This window comes from Macaca mulatta, chromosome 3 (genome assembly GCF_049350105.2).
Source record: "Macaca mulatta isolate MMU2019108-1 chromosome 3, T2T-MMU8v2.0, whole genome shotgun sequence".
Taxonomy (NCBI): domain Eukaryota; kingdom Metazoa; phylum Chordata; class Mammalia; order Primates; family Cercopithecidae; genus Macaca; species Macaca mulatta.
Window position 1 is genome coordinate 48,108,651 of NC_133408.1, and position 20,232 is coordinate 48,128,882.

Genomic DNA, 20,232 nt, shown 5'->3' on the forward strand with positions numbered 1-20,232 from the left:
GACTGAGCTGGGTTGGGGGTGTTGGGGAGATGAACCCCTCGGCATCTGTGCCCACTGTCTCCGGCTCTCCCCGCCCCAAGCTCAGACAACCCCAGATCTCCTGCCTGGACACCGAGGCTCCCTGCATCCGGCCTTCAGCGTCCTAGCCGCACTAGTTGAAGGCTCCCCACTGGCCAGACCGTGTGCCCTAGTTGAGGTCCCTGAAGATCAGGTGTAAGGGCTGTGCATGGGTGCAGGGGACAGGAGAATGGACGGTGGGTGTTGCTGCGGGGGGAATGGATCTGAGGCAGGTTTCTAAGCGTGGTAATTATGAATCATTAAAATGATGGGGCCGGGTGCGGCCCCTAGTGCAGTGCCTGTAATCCCAGCACTCTGGGAGGCTGAGGCGGGAGGATCGCCTCAATCCAGGAGTTGGAGACCAGCCTGGACAACATAGCGAGACTCCCTTCTCAGCAAAAAAATAAAATAGTGGAAACAAACCATGAACGAGTGTGCTGAGGCCTGCCCAAGTCCTGAGGCTTTAGGGAATTTTGACCCTGCTAGTGATAAAGGCTTGCCCTATCACCCTGCAGACGAACTGTGCCACGCAGGTGTCACCTCTGTCGTCACAAGTTTCTAGGCCTGTACAATGAAGATAGGGAGGGCAGGGACAGTTTATCACCAGGGTTATCATTTCCTGGAACTATCCCTCTTTTCGCCTTGAGCTCTCAGCAACCTTTGTCAACACAGGCACCTAACCTGTCAAGCCAGGAGGCCTTTCCCTACATAGTCTAGCATAGTAAACTCCCCAGCATCCTCTAGGACCCCACCCTCAATAGCTGTCACTGCAGGGATGTCCTTGATTTTTCCCATTTCTTCTCTCACCATTTATTTTTATCCAGGAATCAGCCTTGCTTCTACTACCAGTTCCGCCAATTCAGAGAATTCCCCTACCCCTCTTTTATCTCTGTCTCCCACCTTGGCAGGAAGCCCCAATTTTTTTTTTTGTTTGTTTTTTGAGACGGAGTCTCGCTCTGTCGCCCAGGCTGGAGTGCAGTGGCCAGATCTCAGCTCACTGCAAGCTCCGCCTCCCGGGTTTACGCCATTCTCCTGCCTCAGCCTCCCGAGTAGCTGGGACTACAGGCGCCCGCCACCGTGCCCGGCTAGTTTTTTTGGTATTTTTTAGTAGAAACGGGGTTTCACCGTGTTAGCCAGGATGGTCTCGATCTCCTGACGTCGTGATCCGCCCATTTCGGCCTCCCAAAGTGCTGGGATTACAGGCTTGAGCCACAGCGCCCGGCCCCAATTTTTAAAAAAATTTTTTTTTTATTAGACGGAGTCTTGCTCTGTCGCCCAGGCTAGAGTGTAATGACGGCATCTCAGCTCGCTGCAACCTCTGCCTCCTGGGCTCAAGGATTCTCCTGTCCCAACCTCCTGAGTAGTTGGGACTAGAGGCACCTGCCACCACGCCTGGCTAATTTTTATATTTTTAGCAGGGTGGGGTTTCACCATGTTGGCCAGGCTGGTCTCAGTCTCCTGACCTCAGGTGATCCTCCTGCCTCAGCCTCCCAAAGTATTGGGATTACAGGCATGAGCCACCATGCCTGGCAGGGAACCCCACTTCTATTACAAACCTTGATCCACATTTTCTAACAAAAAAGATTCTTATTTCCTCTATTTATTGGTTAATATTCAGTTCAGCTGTATGAAACCAAAAACCAAATAATGGCTTTAACAAAATATAATAGAGGCTGAGTGCAGTGGCTCACCCCTATAATCCCAGCACTTTGGGAGGCTGAGGCAGAGTGGATCACCTGTAATCCCAGAGGCCGAGGTGGGTGGATCACCTGAGGTTGGGAGTTCGAGACCAACCTGACCAACATGGAGAAACCCCGTCTCTACTAAAAATACAAAAAAATTAACTGGACATGGTGGCCCATGCTTGTAATCTCAGCTACTCAGGAGGCTGAGGCAGGAGAATCGCTTGAACCCGGGAGGCGGAGGTTGCAGTGAGCAGAGATCACGCCATTGTACTCTAGCCTGGGCAGCAGGAGCAAAACTCCGTCTCAAAAATAATAATAATAGGCCAGGCGTGGTGGCTCACACCTGTAATCCCAGCACTTTGGGAGGCTGAGGCGGGCGGATCACAAGGTCAGAAAATCGAGACCATCCTGGCTAACATGGTGAAGCCCTGTCTCTACTAAAAATACGAAAAATTGGCCGGGCGCGGTGGCTCAAGCCTGTAATCCCAGCACTTTGGGAGGCCGAGACGGGCGGATCACGAGGTCAGGAGATCGAGACCATCCTGGCTAACACGGTGAAACCCCGTCTCTACTAAAAAATACAAAAAACTAGCCGGGCGAGGTGGCGGGCGTCTGTAGTCCCAGCTACTTGGGGGGCTGAGGCAGGAGAATGGCGTAAACCCGGGAGGCGGAGCTTGCAGTGAGCTGAGATCTGGCCACTGCACTCCAGCCTGGGCGACAGAGCGAGACTCTGTCTCAAAAAAAAAAAAAAAAAAAAAATACAAAAAATTAGTCAGGCGTGGTGGCGGGCACCTGCAGTCCCAGCTACTCGGGAGGCTGAGGCAGGAGAATGGCGTGAACCCGGGAGGCGGAGCTTGCAGTGAGCTGAGATGGCGCCACTGCACTCCAGCCTGGGCGACAGAGTGAGACTCTGTCTCAAAAAAAAAAAAATAAATAAATAATAATAGAAATGTATTTCTTAGGCCAGGTGCAGTGACTGTCATCCCAGAACTTTGGGAGGACAAGGAGAGAGGATCACTTGAGGCCAGCAGTATGAGACCAGCATGGCCAATGTAGTGAGACCCTGTCTCCACAAAAAATAAAAATAAATAGTTGGGTGTGGTGGTGCATACTTATAGTTCTAGCTACTTGGGAGGCTGAAGTGGGAGGATCACTTTAGGCCAGGAGTTTAAGACCAGCCTGGGCAACATGGTAAAACTTTGTCTCTACTAAAAATACAAAAATTAGCTCAGTGAGGTGGCACGTGCCTGTACTTCTAGCTACTTGGGAGGCTGAGGCACGAGAATTGCTTGAACCTGGGAGGCAGAGATTGCAGTGGGCCAAGATCTCACCACTGCACTCCAGCTCAGGTAACAGAGGGAGACTCTGTCTCAAAAAAAAAAAAAGAAAAAAAAGACCCAGAAATGGGTCATGCAGGGTTGGCATGGTGCCCTCAATGTCACGGTCCAGGCTTCTTTACACAGAACCTTGTTGCTTCTTACACAGCATCTTGTTACTGCACCATCTTCAGCTTGTGACTTCCACTGCATGGCGTAGACTGGCTGCTGGAACATCAGCAATCACATCTACATTCCAGCCAGCAGGAAGGAGGAGGGGCTGAAGAAGAGTATCTCCTATTTATTTATTTATATATTTATTTATTTATTTGACAGAGTCTCACTCTGTTGCCCCAGACTGGAGTGCAGTGGTGCGATCTTGGCTCACTGCAACCTCCACCTCCCAGGTTCAAGCGATTCTCCTGCCTCAGCCTCCTGAGTAGCTGGGATTACAGGTGCGCATCACCATGCCTGGTTAATTTTTTGTATTTTTAGTAGAGATGGAGTTTCACCATGTTGGCCAGGCTGGTCTCAAACTCCTGGCCTCAAGTGATCCACCTGCCTCGGCCTCCCAAAGTGCTGGGATTACAGGCCTGAGCCACCATACCCAGCTGAACTCTTCCTTTAATGATGAGCCTTTGCCTAATCCCCCATTAACTGAGATTGTAACCTGGCAGAATTGGGAGCCTGAGGCCACACAAAGGACTTTCCTCCATCTGCCCACCCCTTCCTATGTCCCCTACTTAATGTTGGGCCAGTCTTCCTGCTGGATTCAAGTTACGTCATCCTACACAGGATGGGAAGATTTCTCTTTGTGGCTTATCCATCCTTTTTACCCTTTTCTCTCTTGCTAGCTATGAGCATTTCACACATTTTTTATAGCTTGTCTCTACAAAGTCTTACTTTGTTTTCACAATTTTGTTAAATATTTAATGAGTGTACAGTATTTCCCATGGAATTTGCCAAATAACCTTTTCTTAGTTGAGCCTCTTTTCTGGCGGGGGGTAGAGTGGAGCAGGGGTGGCATACCCTTGTGCTTAGGTGTTTTTTGTGTGTGTTTTGTTTTTGTTTTTGTTTTTTTGGTCTCATTTTGTCACCTGCAGTTGGAGTGCAATGGTGTGATCATATCTCATGGCAGCCTTGAAGTCCTGGGCTCAAGCAGTAATCCTACTTCAGCCTTCTGAATAGCTGGGGCCACAGGTGGCACCACCACGCCCAGCTAATTTTTAAATATTTTATTAATTTGTAGAGATGGGGTCTTGTTATGTTGCCCAGGCTGGTCTTGAACTCCTGGGCTCAAGTGATCCTCCCGCCTCTGCCTCCCAAAGTGCTGGGATTACAGGCGTGAGCCACTGTGCCTGGCCGTCAGAACTGATCAGTACTTTTCTTGGCATTCCTTTCTGCCCATCAATATGAGTGCTTCTGAAAGGAGTGAAATATGTAATTTAATTCACCAGTAGTACATTGAACTCCACGTTGCCACTCATCTTCCCTGGTATGACCCGACATCCATCTGACACGGTCCCTGGCATGCTGGGCTAACTGGCTGCTCAGATCCTGGTCTCACAGGTTCCAGCGAACCCTGACTCGGTTTTCAGTTTAAATGTTAGCAATGCATCTTGAATGGCTTCTTGGGAACAGCTGGTGAGGTGCTATAGATGTTTGACACCCAAAGAGCTCCTGGTCACTCCTGGCTGCCCTGCAGGTATCAAGTGGCCAAGTGAGAGCCATGCCGGAAGCACAGGTTCCACAGATGACCTTGGCTGGGGTTCCAGGGACACTGAGTATTTAGCACAAGATTGGTGCAGAAATGAGGAGGACCGGTTTGGAATTCTGCCACATAGCTTGGGGACAGTGCAGGCTGGCTGTGAGGTTGGCCCAGTGGCCAGCTGGATCCCTTAAACGTCTACAACATTGGGGACAACAGGGTGGAGTGGAAGAGAAGCCCAGATTCAATGTTGCTTTCACAGTAGCATGTACAGAGAAGAAGAGCTTGTTTGCCAGCTGCTTGCTGAATGCTTTGCTAAATATCATCTCATTTAATTCCCACTTGTAGCATTCAAATGGGGTAGGATGTATTTTCTTTCTTTTTTTTTTTTTTGAGACCAAGTCTCACTTTTGTCCCCCAGGCTGGAGTGCAATGGCACAATCTTGGCTCGCTGCAACCTCTGCCTCCCAGGTTCAAGTGATTCTCCTGCCTCAGCTTCCCGAGTAGCTGGGATTACAGGTGTGTACCACCATGCCCGGCTAATTTTTTGTATTTTAAGTAGAGACGGAGTTTCACCAGGTTGGCCAGGCTGGTCTCAAACTCCTGACCTCAGGAGCTCTGCCCACCTTGGCCTCCCAAAGTGTTGGGATTATGGGCATGAGCCACTGCGCCCAGCTCCAATGCGGTAGGCTGTATTTTCATTACAATTTTTTTTTTTTTTTGAGACAGAATCTCAATCTGTCGCCCAGGCTGGAATGCAATGGTGTGATCTTGGCTCACTACCTCCTGGGTTCAAGTGATTCTCCTGTCTCAGCCTCCTGAGTAGCTGGGATTACAGGTGCCTACCATCACGCCCAGCTGATTTTTCTATTTTTACTAGTAACGGGGTTTCACCTTGTTGGCCAGGCTGGTCTCCAACTCCTGACCTCAGCTCATCCACCTGCCTTGACCTCCCAAAGTCCTGAGATTATGGGCATGAGCCACCACACCCAGGCTATTCTTAGTACAATTTAACAGCTGGGAAACTGAAACTAATGCCCAGAGGTGTTATATATAGCTGATGATACAGAGTTTGTTTCGTTTCATTAGCTGGTAAATTGCAGACTTTGGACTTTGTGTGAGAACTCTGACCCGGATGGGCTGGGTTGTTTCATAGCGACTCACTCCTGTGACTTCCGGAAAATCAACTCCTAGAGTCTCTCGGGCTCTCCTGGCCCCTCCTTCCAAGGAGAGGGGTGTGGGGTGTGTGCATGGTTACAGGGTGGGGGTCCCTGCCCGAGTCTCTGTGCTTCCTGGGAGATGATTCTCTTCTGCCTCCCATTCTCCCCCAAGTTCTTCCTCCCTTTTTTTTTTTTTTTTTTGAGACAGAGTCTCACTCTGTTGCCCAGGCTGGAGTTCAGTGGTGCGATTTCCCCTCATTGCAACCTCCGCCTCCCGGGTTCAAGCAATTCTCCTGCCTCAGCCTCCTGAGTAGCTGGAATTACAGGTACACACCACCACGCCTGGTTAATTTTTGTATTTTTTGTAGAGATGGGGTTTTGCCATGTTGGCCAGGCTGGTCTCAAACTCCTGACCTTGTGATCTGCCTGCCTCGGACTCCCGAAGTGTTGGGAGTACAGGCGTGAGCCACTGCGCCTGGCCTGGGTTTAAATCTTGAGATGACAATTACTTCCTAGTCCTTCACTGTGCCTGCCCCGTTTCCCTACCCTTCCTCTCCCTAACTTACTTAGAGACTGCGGCTCTGCCACAGTGGAGGGTGGGGAGCCCCGGGGTCCTGGAGTGGCGGCATGTGGGCAGGTGCTTCCTCCGCTCCTCACTAGAGAGGTGCCCAGCAGGGCCAGGGTGGGGGTGGGGGCTGGGGCTGGGGCTGTGCTGGGAAGCTTTGTGCCATTGACACATGGGAACTACAGCAGAAAATGGATCAGCTCAGAGCATCTGGGGCCTCTCTGCATCTAGGGCTGGACTCCTCCTCCTTTATTTTTTAATTTTTAATTTTGAAAAAAGAGATGGGGGTCTCACTCTGTTACCCAGGCTGGAGTGTGGTGGTGCGATTGTAGCTCACTGTAGCCTTGACCTCCTGAGCTCAAAGGATCCTCTGGCCTCAGCTTCCTGAGTAGCTGGGACTACAGACCCATGCCACCAAGCTTGGCTAATTTTTTATTTTATTTTATTTTATTTTATTTTTTTTGAGACGGAGTCTCGCTGTGTCTCCCAGGCTGGAGTGCAGTGGCGTGATCTCGGCTCACTGCAAGCTCCGCCTCCCGGGTTCACGCCATTCTCCCGCCTCAGCCTCCCAAGTAGCTGAGACTACAAGCGCCCGCCACCATGCCCGGCTAGTTTTTTTGTATTTTTAGTAGAGACGGGGTTTCACCATGTTAGCCAGGATAGTCTCGATCTCCTGACCTCGTGATCCACCCGCCTCGGCCTCCCAAAGTGCTGGGATTACAGGCTTGAGCCACCGCGCCCGGCCGCTAATTTTTTTTTTTTTGGATAGATGCAGGGTTTCGCTATGTTGCCCAGGCTGAACTTGAACTCCTGGGCTTGAGCGATCCTCCTGCCTTCAGCCTCCTGAGTAGCTGGAATCGATTACAGGTGTGAGCCACCGCGCCTGGCTTCCTTACTTTCATTCAGCTGTGACACCCTCCCATCCTCGTCCTGGGCACACTTACAAATGTCTGTGCTACAGGTAACAGTGGTGGCCGGAAATGAGAGTGGAAAGATCTTAGAAGAGTGGGGAGAAGTTATTTCCTGGCTGGGGAATATCTTTTTTAAGTTACATTTTGGGCCAGGCATGGTGGCTCACGCCTTTAATCCCTGCACTTTGGGAGGCCGAGGTGGGTGGATCGCTAGAGCCCAGGAGTTCGAGATTAGCCTGGGCAACGTAGGGAGACCCCCCTTCTCTACAAAAAATACAAAAATTAGCTGGGTGTGGTGGTGTGTGGCTGTGGTCCCGGCTACTCAAGAGGCTGAGGTGGGAGGATTGCTTGGGCCTAGGAAGTCAAGGCTGCAGTGAGCTGAGATTATACCACTGCACTCCAGCCTAGGGGACAGAGGGAAACCCTGTCCTAAAAACAAAAAACAAAAAACAAAAAACAAAAAAACAAAACAAAAAAAAAACCCCACAAAAAACGCTGTATTTTGTTTATTTGGACAGTTAGTGAATTCATAAAATTGAAAAGGTGTAAAGTGAAAAGTTCTCTTCTTCCCTGCCTTCCTCGACCCAGTATTCATTCCTAAAGCAGTGTTAGCTGTGGTCCTGTATTGCATATATTACCCACTTTTTTCCTTCATTTTTTCTGTGGCCCAAACGGGTACATGCGTATATCATCAATATATATTTTTCTGCCCCGAATCCATGTTTTTACATAATTGTAGCATGCTTTATACACTCTTCTGTACTTGACTTAGAAAAAAAAAAGAAACCTAGCTAACAGTATATTTTAAGGATAGTTCCAGACTGGTACATCATAGACTTTCTATTCTTTTTTTTTTTTTTTTTAGACGGAGTTTAGCTCTGTCACCCAGGCTGGAGCGCAGTGGCATGATCTCCAATCACTGTAACCTCCACGCCACCCGCCCCCGCCCCAAGTTCAAGCGATTCTCCTGCCTCAGCGTCCCAAGTAGCTGGGATTACAGGCGCCCACCACCACACCTGGCTAATTTTTCCATTTTTAGTAGAGGCGGGGTTTCTCCATGTTGGCCAGGCTGGTCTCGAACTCATGACCTCAAGTGATCCACCCTCCTCGGCCTCCCAAAGTGCTAGGATTACAGGTGTGAGCCACCACACCTGGCCCTCGTTCTTTATTTTTTTTCCCTTTTTAATGAAAAGCTGCATACTTTATATTGTATGAAAGTAACATAATTTTATTTATTTATTTATTTGGAAACGGAGTTTCGCTCTTGTTGCCCAGGCTGGAGTGCAACGGTGCGATCTTGGCTCACTGCAACCTCCACCTTCCGGGTTCAAGAGAGTTTCCTGCTTCAGCCTTCCGAGTAGCTGAGATTACAGGCATGTGCCACCACACCGGGCTAATTTTTTTATTATTTATTTATTTTTGAGACAGAGTTTCACTTTGTTGACCAGACTGGAGTGCAGTGGCATGATCTTGGCTCACTGCAAACTCTGCCTCCCGGGTTCATGCCATTCTCCTACCTCAGCCTCCTGAGTAGCTGGGACTACGGGCGCCCGCTGCCACGCCCAGCTAATGTTTTGTAGTTTTAGTAGAGACGGGGTTTCACCATGTTAGCCAGGATGGTCTCCATCTGCTGACTTCGTGATCTGCCTGCCTTGGCCTCCCAAAGTGCTGGGATTACAGGTGTGAGCCACTGTGCTCGGCCTAATTTTTTACTTTTAGTAGAGATGGGGTTTCTCCATGTTGGTCAAGATGGTCTCGAGCTCCCTACCTCAGGTGATCTACCTGCCTTGGCCTCCCAAAGTGCTGGGATTATAGGTGTGAGCCACCTCGCCTGGTTAAAAGTAACATAATTTAATTTGTCCTCTACTGATGAGCATTTAAGTTTCTTTTAGTTAGTTGCTATTACAAACTTAGTGCACAAATCATTTTGCAATGTTGCAAGTATATCCCCGGGATAAATTCCTCAGCAAATATTACTGGGTCTCCACCTCCTGCAATATGTAAGAGTTATTGGTTGCCTATAGGTTTGCCAACATAGTATATTTAAAAATAAAATAAAATTGGCTAGATGTGGTGGCTTATGCCTGTAATCCCAGCACTTTGGGAGGCGGAGGTGGGAGGATCACTTGAGCCCAGGAGTTCAAGACCAGCATGAGCAACATAGTGAGACTCTCAGCTCTCCAAAAGATAAAAAATTAACTGAGTATGCTGGCTCGTGCCTGTAGTCACAGCTACTTGGGAGGCTGAGGTGGGAGGATCGCTTGAGCCCAGGAGTTTGAGGCTGCAGTGATCCATGATCATGATACTGTACTCCAGCCTGTGTGACAGAGTGAGAACCTGTCTCAACAAACTCCAAAAACAAAACAAAAAATATTCTCCTGTGTAAGAGGTGAATGGTATTTCAGTTTAGCTTTACATTATTTATTTATTTATTTATTTATTTATTTATTTATTTATTTATTTATTTTTGAGACAGAGTCTTGCCCTGTCACCCAGGCTGGAGTGCAGTGGCACAATCTTGACTCACTGCAACCTCTGCCTCCCGGGTTCAAGAGAATCTCCTGCATCAGCCTCCTGAGTAGCTGGGATTACAGACGCACGTCACCACATCCAGCTCATTTTTGTATTTTTAGTAGAGACGGGGTTTCACCATGTTGGCCAGGCTGGTCTTGAACTCCTGACCTCGTGATCTGCCTGCCTCAGTCTCCCAAAGTGCTGGGATTACAGGCATGAGCCACTGCACTGGGCCAGTTACTTTATTTAAAAAAATTTTTTAGGCCGGGCGCGGTGGCTCAAGCCTGTAATCCCAGCACTTTGGGAGGCCGAGACGGGCGGATCACGAGGTCAGGAGATCGAGACCATCCTGGCTAACACGGTGAAACCCTGTCTCTACTAAAAAATACAAAAAACTAGCCGGGCGAGGTGGCGGGCGCCTGTAGTCCCAGCTACTCGGGAGGCTGAGACAGGAGAATGGCGTAAACCCGGGAGGTGGAGCTTGCAGTAAGCCGAGATCGCGCCACTGCAGTCCAGCCTGGGTGACAGAGCCAGACTCCGTCTCAAAAAAAAAAAAAAAAAAAAAAAAAAAAAAAAAAATTTTAATTAATATATTTAATTCAGTGAGCATTAAGGGTTTAATTAACTTAATTTTTCCTATTTCTTTTGAGACAGAGCCTTGCCCTGTCACCCAGCCTGGAGTGCAATGGTGCTATCTTGGCTCACTGCAATCTCTGCCTCCCGGATTTAACTGATTCTCTTATGTCAGCCTCCCGAGTAGCTGGGATTACAGGCATGTGCCACGATGTCCGCCTAATTTTTGTATTTTTAGTAGAGATCGGGTTTCGCCATTTTGGTCAGGCTGGTCTTGAACTCCTGACCTCAGGTGATCCACCCGCCTCAGCCTCCCACAGTGTTGGGATTACAGATGTGAGCCAGGACACCCAACCGGAAGCTTCTTTTTTCTGTTTGTTTGTTTGAGACAACAGGAGTTTTGCTCCTGTTGCCCAGGCTGGAGTGCCATGGTGCAATCTCAGCTCACTGCAATCTCTGCCTCCCGGGTTCAAGCAATTCTCCTGCCTCAGCCTCCTGAGTAGCTGGGATTACAGGCATGTGCCACCATGCCTGGCTAATTTTGTATTTTTAGTAGAGACAAGGTTTCACCATGTTGGTCAGGTTAGTCTCGAACTCCTGACCTGAAGTGATCCACCTGCCTTGGCTTCCCAAAGTGCTGGGATTACAGGCGTGAGCTACCGTGCCCAGCTGGAAGCATCTTAAAATGTAAAATTGCAGATAGAGCTTTAGCAATTTTGACACTTGTACCCAAGATGCACATATTACTAGGGCAATGCCAAACAAATGCGGTTCTGTGGGGTTTGTGTTTGATTTTTAATTTGGAAAGGATTCTGGCTGAGAGAGGTGGCTCACACCTGTAATCCCAGCACTTTGGGAGGCTGAGGTGGGCAGATTACTTGAGGCCGGGATTTTGAGACCAGCCTGGCCAACATGGTGAAACGCTGTCTCTACTAAAATTACAAAAATTAGCCGGGCATGATGGTGGGCGCTGGTAATCCCAGCTATTTGGGAGGCCAAGGCAGGGAAATTGCTTGAACCTGGGTGGCAGAGGTTGCAGTAAGCCGAGATTGTGCCACTGCATTCCAGCCTGGGCAACAGAATGAGACTCTGTCTCAAAAGAAAAAGATTCTAAGGCATGGCAAATAAGATTTAAAAATTCTGTTGTACAATACTATGTTACATGTCAACGTGACTTAAATGTAGGAATTGTAACCAGGATGTCCTTCAGTCCTTGTATTTCTCTAGCCTTCATTTGTTGATATAGTTTGGTTGTTTGTCCTTTCCAGATTGCATGTCGAGATGTAATCTCCAGTGTTGGAGATGAGCCTGGTTGGAGGTATTTGGCTCATGGGGGTGGATCTCTCATGAATGGTTCAGTGCCAGCCCCTTGGTGCTGTTTTTGCAATAGTGGGTGGGATCTGGTTGTTTAAAAGAGTGTGGCACCTCCCTCCTGCGCTCTCTCTTGCCCTGTGACATGCCAGCTCCCCTTCAACTTTCCCTATAAGTGGAAGCTTCCCGAGGTCCTCACCAGAAGCAAATGCTGGTGCCATGCTTCCTGTACAGCCTGCAGAACCGTGAGCCAAATAAACCTCTTTTCTTTATAAATCACCCAGTCTTAGGCATTTATAGCAATGCAAGAACGGCCTAACACATTTGTTTTGCAACTATGAGTGTGAATCAACATATTTGGTCTTTTCAACACTCAAAACATTGTGCTTTAATTGTGAGACACATAAGGTTGCCATATGGGTTGCCAAAATTATGATTCTTGAATGTTCTGGCAGATACTCTGAATTTATAGAAAGAAATTGAGGAATAAAAAATTTAAATAAGAATAAATTTAATAAATTTAAATAAGAATTTAAGGCCAGGTGCAGTGACTTATGCCTGTAATCCACCATTTGGGAGGCCGAGGTAGGTGGATCACCTGAGGTCAGGAGTGTGAGAACAGCCTGGCCAACATGGTGAAACCCCGTCTCTATTAAAAATACAAAAATTAGCCGGGCGTGGTGGTGGGCGCCTGTAATCCCAGCTGCTCAAGAGGCTGAGGCAGGAAAATCACTTGAACCTGGGAGGTGGAGGCTGTAGTGAGCCGAGATCGCGCCACTGCACTCTAGCCTGGGTGACAGAGTGAGACTCTGTCTCAAAAAAACAAAAAGGCCAGGTGTGGTGGCTTATGCCTGTAATCCCAGTACTTTGAGAGGCCGAGGCGGGTGGATCACCTGAGGTTAGGAGTTCAAGACCAGCCTGGCCAACATGACGAAACCCTGTCTCTGCTAAAAATTACAAAAAATTATCTGAGCGTGGTGGCAGGCACCTGTAATCCCAACTACTTGGGAGACTGAGGCAGGAGAATAGCTTGAATCTAGGAGGCAGAGGTTGCAGTGAGCTGAGATCACACCACTGCCCTGCCAGCCTGGGCAACACAGCGAGACTACGTCTCTAAATAAATAAATAAATAAAAAGGTGTTTGGCTCTATAAAGATCTACTTTTCTCCAAATCTCCAAATCTATTTTTTTCTTTTTGAGGGACAAGGTCTTGCTCTGTCACCCAGACTGTAGTACAGTGGCACGATCATAGCTCACTGCAGCCTCAAACTCCTGGGCTCAAGTGAGCCTCCCACCTCAGCCTCCCCAGTAGCTGGGACTACAGGTGTGCGCCACCCTGCCAGGCTAATTTTTGCAATTTTTTAGAGAAGGGGTCTTGCTATGTTGCCCAGGCTGGTCTCAAACTTGTGAGCTCAAGCAATCTGCCCTCCTCAGCCTCCCAAAGTGCTGTGATTATAGAAGTGAGCCACTGTGTCTGGTCTACATTTTTATTTTAAGGGAGCATTAAGGGAATGCAGTCTTTTTTTTTTTTTTTAGACGGAGTCTGGCTCTGTTGCCCAGGCTGGAGTGCAGTGGTGGGATCTCAGCTCACTACAAGCTCCGCCTCCTGGGTTTACACCGTTCTCCTGCCTCAGCCTCCCGAGTAGCTGGAACTACAGGCGCCCGCCACCTCGCCCGGCTAGTTTTTGTATTTTTTACTAGAGACGGGGTTTCATCGGGTTAGCCAGGATGGTCTCGATCTCCTGACCTCGTGATCCACCCGTCTCGGCCTCCCAAAGTGCTGGGATTACAGGCTTGAGCCACCTCGCCCGGCCAGGAAATGCAGTCTTTTAATCAGAACTCTGCCAATGCTTTTTATCTAGACGCCCATTGCCATTTTTGTCTTCTATGAAATTTTTGTCTCAAGAAAAGCAGGATTGCATTTTTTTTCCTTAACAGATTGAGTTGGTGGTGTGTATTCTTGGTTACGAAAATGCTCACATAGCTTGAGGTTTTGAATGGATAAATATTCATGATGCATGAAAAAGCATAATACGTATTGTGTGATCTCAGTCCCATAAGATTGGCTGTTCTGCCTACACCCAGGACCCTAGAAGGAATGTCAAGCTGTAAAATGCTGGTGATTGTGGGTGACTTTGTTTTTTGCTTCCTGTGTTTTTCAATATCCTATTTATTATTATTATTTTTTTAGACTGAGTCTTGCTCTGTCACCCAGGCTGAGGTGCAATGACGCAATCTTGGCTCACTACAACCTCCCCTGCCGGGCTCAAGTGATTCTCCTGCCTCAGCCTCCTGAGTAGCTGGGATTACAGGCATGCGCCACCACGCCCGGCTAATTTTTGTGATTTTAGTAGAGATGAGGTTTCACCATGTGGGCCAGGCTAGTCTTGAATTCCTGACTTCAGGTGATCTGCCTGCCTCAGCCTCCCAAAGTGCTAAGATTAAGGTGTGAGTCACTGTGTGCCACCTATTTCTTCTATGTAATTGTGTTTTTGTAGCTATCAACCACCCTCTCTTCACTGCCCTCTCCCTAAACTCTGGTAACTGTCAGTCTACTCTCTACCTCCACGGGTTCTTCCTTTTTTTTTTTTTGAGACAGAGTCTTGCTCTGTTGCCCAGGCTGGAGTGCAGTGGCAGGATTTTGGCTCACCACAACCTCCATCTCCTGGGTTCAAGCAATTCTCCTGCCTCAGCCTCCTAAGTAGCTGGGATTACAGGTGTGCAGCACCTCGCCTGGCTAATTTTTGTATTTTTAGTAGAGACGGTGTTTTACCATAGTGGCCAGGGTGGTCTCGAACTCCTGACTCAGATGATCCATCCACCTCGGCCTCCCAAAGTCTTGGGGTTACAGGTGTGAGCCACTGTGCCCGGTATGTTCTTTTTGTTTTGAATGATGTTGCTGTGTTTTTAGATCTCTGCATGTCTTCATCCTCAACCCCTCCAGTTTTTTGCACTGATAACTTACAACGTGTTCCCATCATCTTAAAGGTTGTGATGGGTTTTATGGCTCTCGTTACATACTACCAAGCTATTTTTCAGAAAGATGGGACTAAGAGAGTTTTCTCTAGCTTGATCAAGGTGTAACTTGCCTACAGTAAACTTCATTCATTTTTAGTCTACAGTTCGATGAAAATTGGTAAATGTATACGGTCATGTGACCACCACCACAAACAGGGTGTAGAACAGTTCCAGAACCCCCGACACTGCCCCAAAATGTTTTATTTTGCCTCTTTACCGAAGAAATTTCCTTCCTTGATCCCTGGCCCCGGAGAATCACTCACCCATTTTCTTTTTCTTTTCTTGCTTTTTTTGTTTTTTTTTGAGATGGAGTCTTGCTCTGACACCCAGGCTGAAGTGCAGGGGTGTGATCTCGGCTCACTGCAGCCTCTGCCTCCTGGGTTCAAGGGATTCTCCTGCCTCAGCCTCCCAAGTAGTTCAGATTACAGGCACCCACCATCACGCCCAGCTAATTTTTGTATTTTTTTTTTTTTTTGAGGTGGAGTCTCGCTCTGTCGCCCAGGCTCGAGTACAGTGGCCTGATCTTGGCTCACTGCAAGCTCCGCCTCCCGGGTTCACCCCATTCTCCTGCCTCAGCCTCCAGAGTAGCTGGGACTACAGGTGCCCGCCACCAAGGCCGGCTAATTTTTTGTATTTTTAGTAGAGACGGGGTTTCACCGTGTTAGCCAGGATGGTCTCAATCTCCTGACCTCGTGATCCGCCCGCCTCGGCCTCCGAAAGTGCTAGGATTACAGGCGTGAGCCACCATGCCCGGACTAATTTTTGTATTTTTAGTAGAGATGGGGTTTCACCATGTTGGCCAGGATGGTCTTAAACTCCTGATCTCAAATAATCTGCCCCCGTCGGCCTCCCAAAGTGCTGGGATTACAGGCATGTGTCTCACTGGCTGAGAACTTAGAGGCACCTCTCCCATCTGCGCCCAGCTGCCCTCTTCCAGAATTTTTTATAAATAGAATAGTCATATTGCCATTTGACTTTTTTCACTATCCTAATATTGTTGCAATTCTTCCAAGTCAGTTCATGTATATTTCATTCCTTCTTATTGCCAAATAGGATTCCATTGTATGGATATACCAAAATTATCTATCTGATAGCCTCCCTTCTTAATTTTTAGCTATTATAATTGGTACGGCAGAAAGTAGTACTAATTTTGAGTACACTCAAAACTTGTGTGTGTGTATACATGTTCATTTCTCTTAAGTAAATACCTAGATCAAGATAATCAGGCTGGGTGAGGTGGCTCATGCCTGTAATCCCAGCACTCTGGGAAGCTGAGGCTGGAGGATTGCTTGAGCCCAGGAGTTTGAGACCAGTTTGGGCAACATGGTGAAACTCTGTCTGTACAGAAAAATAAAAAAAATTAAGCCGGGCCTGGTGGTGCATGCTTGTAATCCCAGTTACCCAGGAGGCTGAGACAGGAGGATTGCTTGAACCCAGAAGGTTGAGGCTGCAGTGAGCTGTGATAGCACAACTGCATTCCAACCTGGGTAACAAAATGAGACCCTATCTCAAAAAAAAAAAAAAAAAAAAAAAGAAAAAGGTGGCGGGGCACGGTGGCTTTTGCCTGTAATCCCAGCGCTTTGGGAGGCTGAGGCGGGTGGATCACCTGAGGTCAGAAGTTCGAGACCAGCCTGGCCAACATGGTGAAACCTGGTCTCTACTGAAAATACAAAAAATTAGCTGGGTGTGGTGGTGGGCGCCTATAATCCCAGCTACTTGGGAGGCTGAGGCAGGAGAATTGCTTGAACCCAGGAGGCGGAGGTTGCAGTGAACTGAGATTGTGCCACTGCACTCCAGCCTGGGTGACAGAGCGAGGCTGTCTCAAAAACAAAAAAGAAAAAGAAAAAAAAAAAGATAATCAGCAGGACCAAGAAATGGGAACAAAGACTACTTGCTGCTCGCAACAGATGCTACTCGGCCCACCATGAGCTTGTCCGGTAAACATCCAAAGAGAGCAGGAGGAGAGAAAAAAAAAATTTAGCCACCTAGAATTACAAGTAGTTCTACAGATTTTACTAAGAAAAAAAAAAGAAAAAAGGAGGAAAAAAGGTACTGATTATTTTGCAGTGGGGGGCGTCCCCAGAGAGGCTGCCGGTTGGAGACACAGAGCCCCTTTCTTTCTCTTCCCACTTTCCCTCTTGTCAGCCAGAGACAAAGAACTAAGGCTTCAGGTGGCTCAAAAGCTAAAGGAAGAAAAAAAGAAAAAAAAGAAAAAAAAGAGGCCGGGCACAGTGGCTCACGCCTGTAATCCCAGCAGTTTGGGAGGCTGAAGTGGGCGGATCACGAGGTTAGGTGTTCGAGACCAGCCTGACCAACATGGTGAAACCCTGTCTCTACTAAAAATACAAAAAGTAGCTGTGCATGGTGGCAGGAGCCTGTAATCGCCATTGCGCACTAGACTGGGCAACAAGAGTGAAACTCTGTCTCAAGAAAAAAAAAAAAAAAAAAAGAGAGAGAAAGAGAATGAGACTGCTGCTTCAGGAGGTTAAAAGTCCAAGAAAAGAAGGAGAACTTTAAACTTTAAGTATTGAGCAAACACTAGGTCTAACAAACATAATGTTAGCTCTAGATTACTTATTGATTAATGAGGAAACCTGTAGGTACAGGGAGAAAATAAAAGGTGACTAAATTATGTATACGTATAAAATATACATACATAATATACGTGATATAAATATAATATGTATAGTTGTATTACGTATATATGTATTTGTATATATGTATTTATGTATATATGTATTTGTATACGTATATATAATACATATAATGTATTACATATAATATACATATAATACATAGATAATATTTTAATATAAATATAAACAGACAAATTGAGTATACAATATATTTTCTATAGTTTGATTCAACTGGAAATTCAAAATTCATATAACAAAAATATAAAACAGGACACTGGGTTTTGTGCTTCCACAATGTAGGTTCTAACTTTAACCTTTCAAAAAATGCACTAGGCCGGATGTGGTGGCTCACGCCCTGTAATCCCAGCACTTTGGGAGGCCAAGGTGGGAGGATTGCTTTAGGCCAGGAATTTAAGACCAGCTTGGGCAACACAGTGAGACCCCTGCCTCTATAAAAAAAAAAATAATGAGCCGGGCATGGTGGTGAATGGCTGTTGTCCCAGCTACTCGGGAGACTGAGGCAGGAGGATTGCTTGACCCCTGGAGGTTGAGGCTACAGTGAACCATGATAGCGCCACTTCAGCCTGGGTGACAGAGGGAGATCCTGCTTCCAAAAAAAAAAAAAAGAAGAAGAAGAAGAAAGGAGCCCCATCCCACATGCCAGACTACATCACCCCAAAATCTCACTGCTGGAGATGCCATCATCTCAGACGACATCACCCCAACCCAGGGCCTTGACACTGGAGATGACTTCACCCCTTACACTAAACCTTCACTCCTTGGGTAGCAAACTCAGGTCACGCCCGTGGATTTGCCTCTCCTGAGACACAAATGGACACAGGACATTTCTACTTTTCTTTCTGAACTCCCTGCCTACATAGGCTATGATCTTAGTATGCTGCTTGCTCTCTGCTCAAATGTACACCCCCTCACATCCATCCCTAAAAGAAACTCTGGCAATGTGCAAGCCAATCTAGAAGCCATGCCAGTGTGTGACAGCGTCATTCCACTCTGCTCTAGGTCCAGAATTGATCTGTTCCCTTGGCCCCACCGTAGGCGGTGGAGTGGGTGACTGTATGTGGGATTTCAGGTCACACTGGGTGCCTTCATATTCTTCAACTGTTTACGCTCATCCAAGGCCTTACTCAGCACAGCACGTAGCCCAGACTTCTCTGATAGCCTTTAATATCTACACCATTCGAACGATATCCGTTGGAATATGCACAAGGTCTCATGCCTAGGTCTGTGGTGTTAGGAACAACAGACCAAAGGTTGCAGGCTAGACTTTAGAAGTAGATCACCACATCCACATGGGCCAAGCTGGTAGCCAGAGTATGAACTTAGAGGTGCCTCTTCCACCTGGCAGGCTGGGCTCCCTGAATTCCCGTCCCTTCCTCCCTTCCTCCCTTCCTCCCTTCCTCCCTTCCTCTCTTCCTTCCTTCCTTCCTTTATTTTGAGACCGAGTCTCGCTCTGTTGCCTAGGCTGGGGTGCAATGGTGCGATCTTGGTTCACTACAACCTCCACTTCCCCGGTTCAAGCAATTCTCCTGCTTCAGTCTCCTGAGTAGCTGGGACTACGGGCACAAGTGACCATGCCCAGCTAATGTTTATATTTTTAGTAGAGACGGGGTTTCACCATGCTGGCCAGGTCTCAAACTCTCTACCTTCACGAGGTTTTTTTTTTTTTTTTTCCTGAGACAGAGTCTTGCTCTGTTGCCCAAGCCTCGGACTCCTGACTTCAAGTCTCGAACTCCTCTTCTCAAGTGATCCACTCGCCTCGGCCTCTCGGCATGCCAAAGTGCTGGGATTACAGGCGTGAGCCACCGCGCCAGCCCCCACCACTTTCTTTAAATGGAGCATTTAGACATCTGCCCTTGAACTTCAAGTGACTGGCACTGTATTCCCCTCTCTCTATATGTATTGCTAGTTGCTACATGCTCTCTCCACTTCACTCTACTCCTATTCTTTCTCTCTCTCTACTTGATCTGGGGATGGAGGATTGCTCTCCCAACTCACGGTGCCCTCCTGACTCATGGTGCCCTCCATACCTAAAAGGCACTTATTTATTGTCTGTAAAAAATCTCTGGGGCCAGGCACAGTGGTTCATTTCTTTAATCCCAGCACTTTCGGAGGCCGAGGCAGGAGGATCACTTGAGCCCGGGAGTTCAAGACCAGCCTGGGCAACATGGTGAGACTCCATCTCTATAAAATAATGATAATGATAATAGAAAGAAATCTTTGAATTTGTTTCCTGCTGTGATGGTGTCAGAAGCATTTGAACCAGAGCGACCACATCTTGAGTGGGGTAGAATGAGCTGAGACCCGCTGGGCTGTATCCCAAGAGGTTAGGCATTCTTAGTCACAGGATGAGACAGCACGTCACAGGATATAGGTTACAAAGACCCTAATAAAACAGAATGCAATAAAAAAAAAATGCCAGCCATGGCCAGGTACGGTGGCTCATGCCTGTAATCCCAGCACTTTGGGAGGCCGAGGCAGGCGAATCACAAGGTCAGGAGCTTGACACCAGCCTGGCCAACATAGAGAAACCCCGTCTCTACTAAAAATACAAAAAAGTAGCCTGGCGTAGTGGCGGACCCCTGTAATCCCAGCTACTCAGGAGGCTGAGGCAGGAGAATCACTTGAACCTTGGAGGTGGAGGCTGCAGTGAGCTGAGATTGCGCCATTGCACTTTAGCCTGGGCGACAGAGCGACTCCGTCTCAAAAAAAAGCTGGCCAAAACTCGCCAAAACCAAGATGGCAACAAGAGTGACCTCT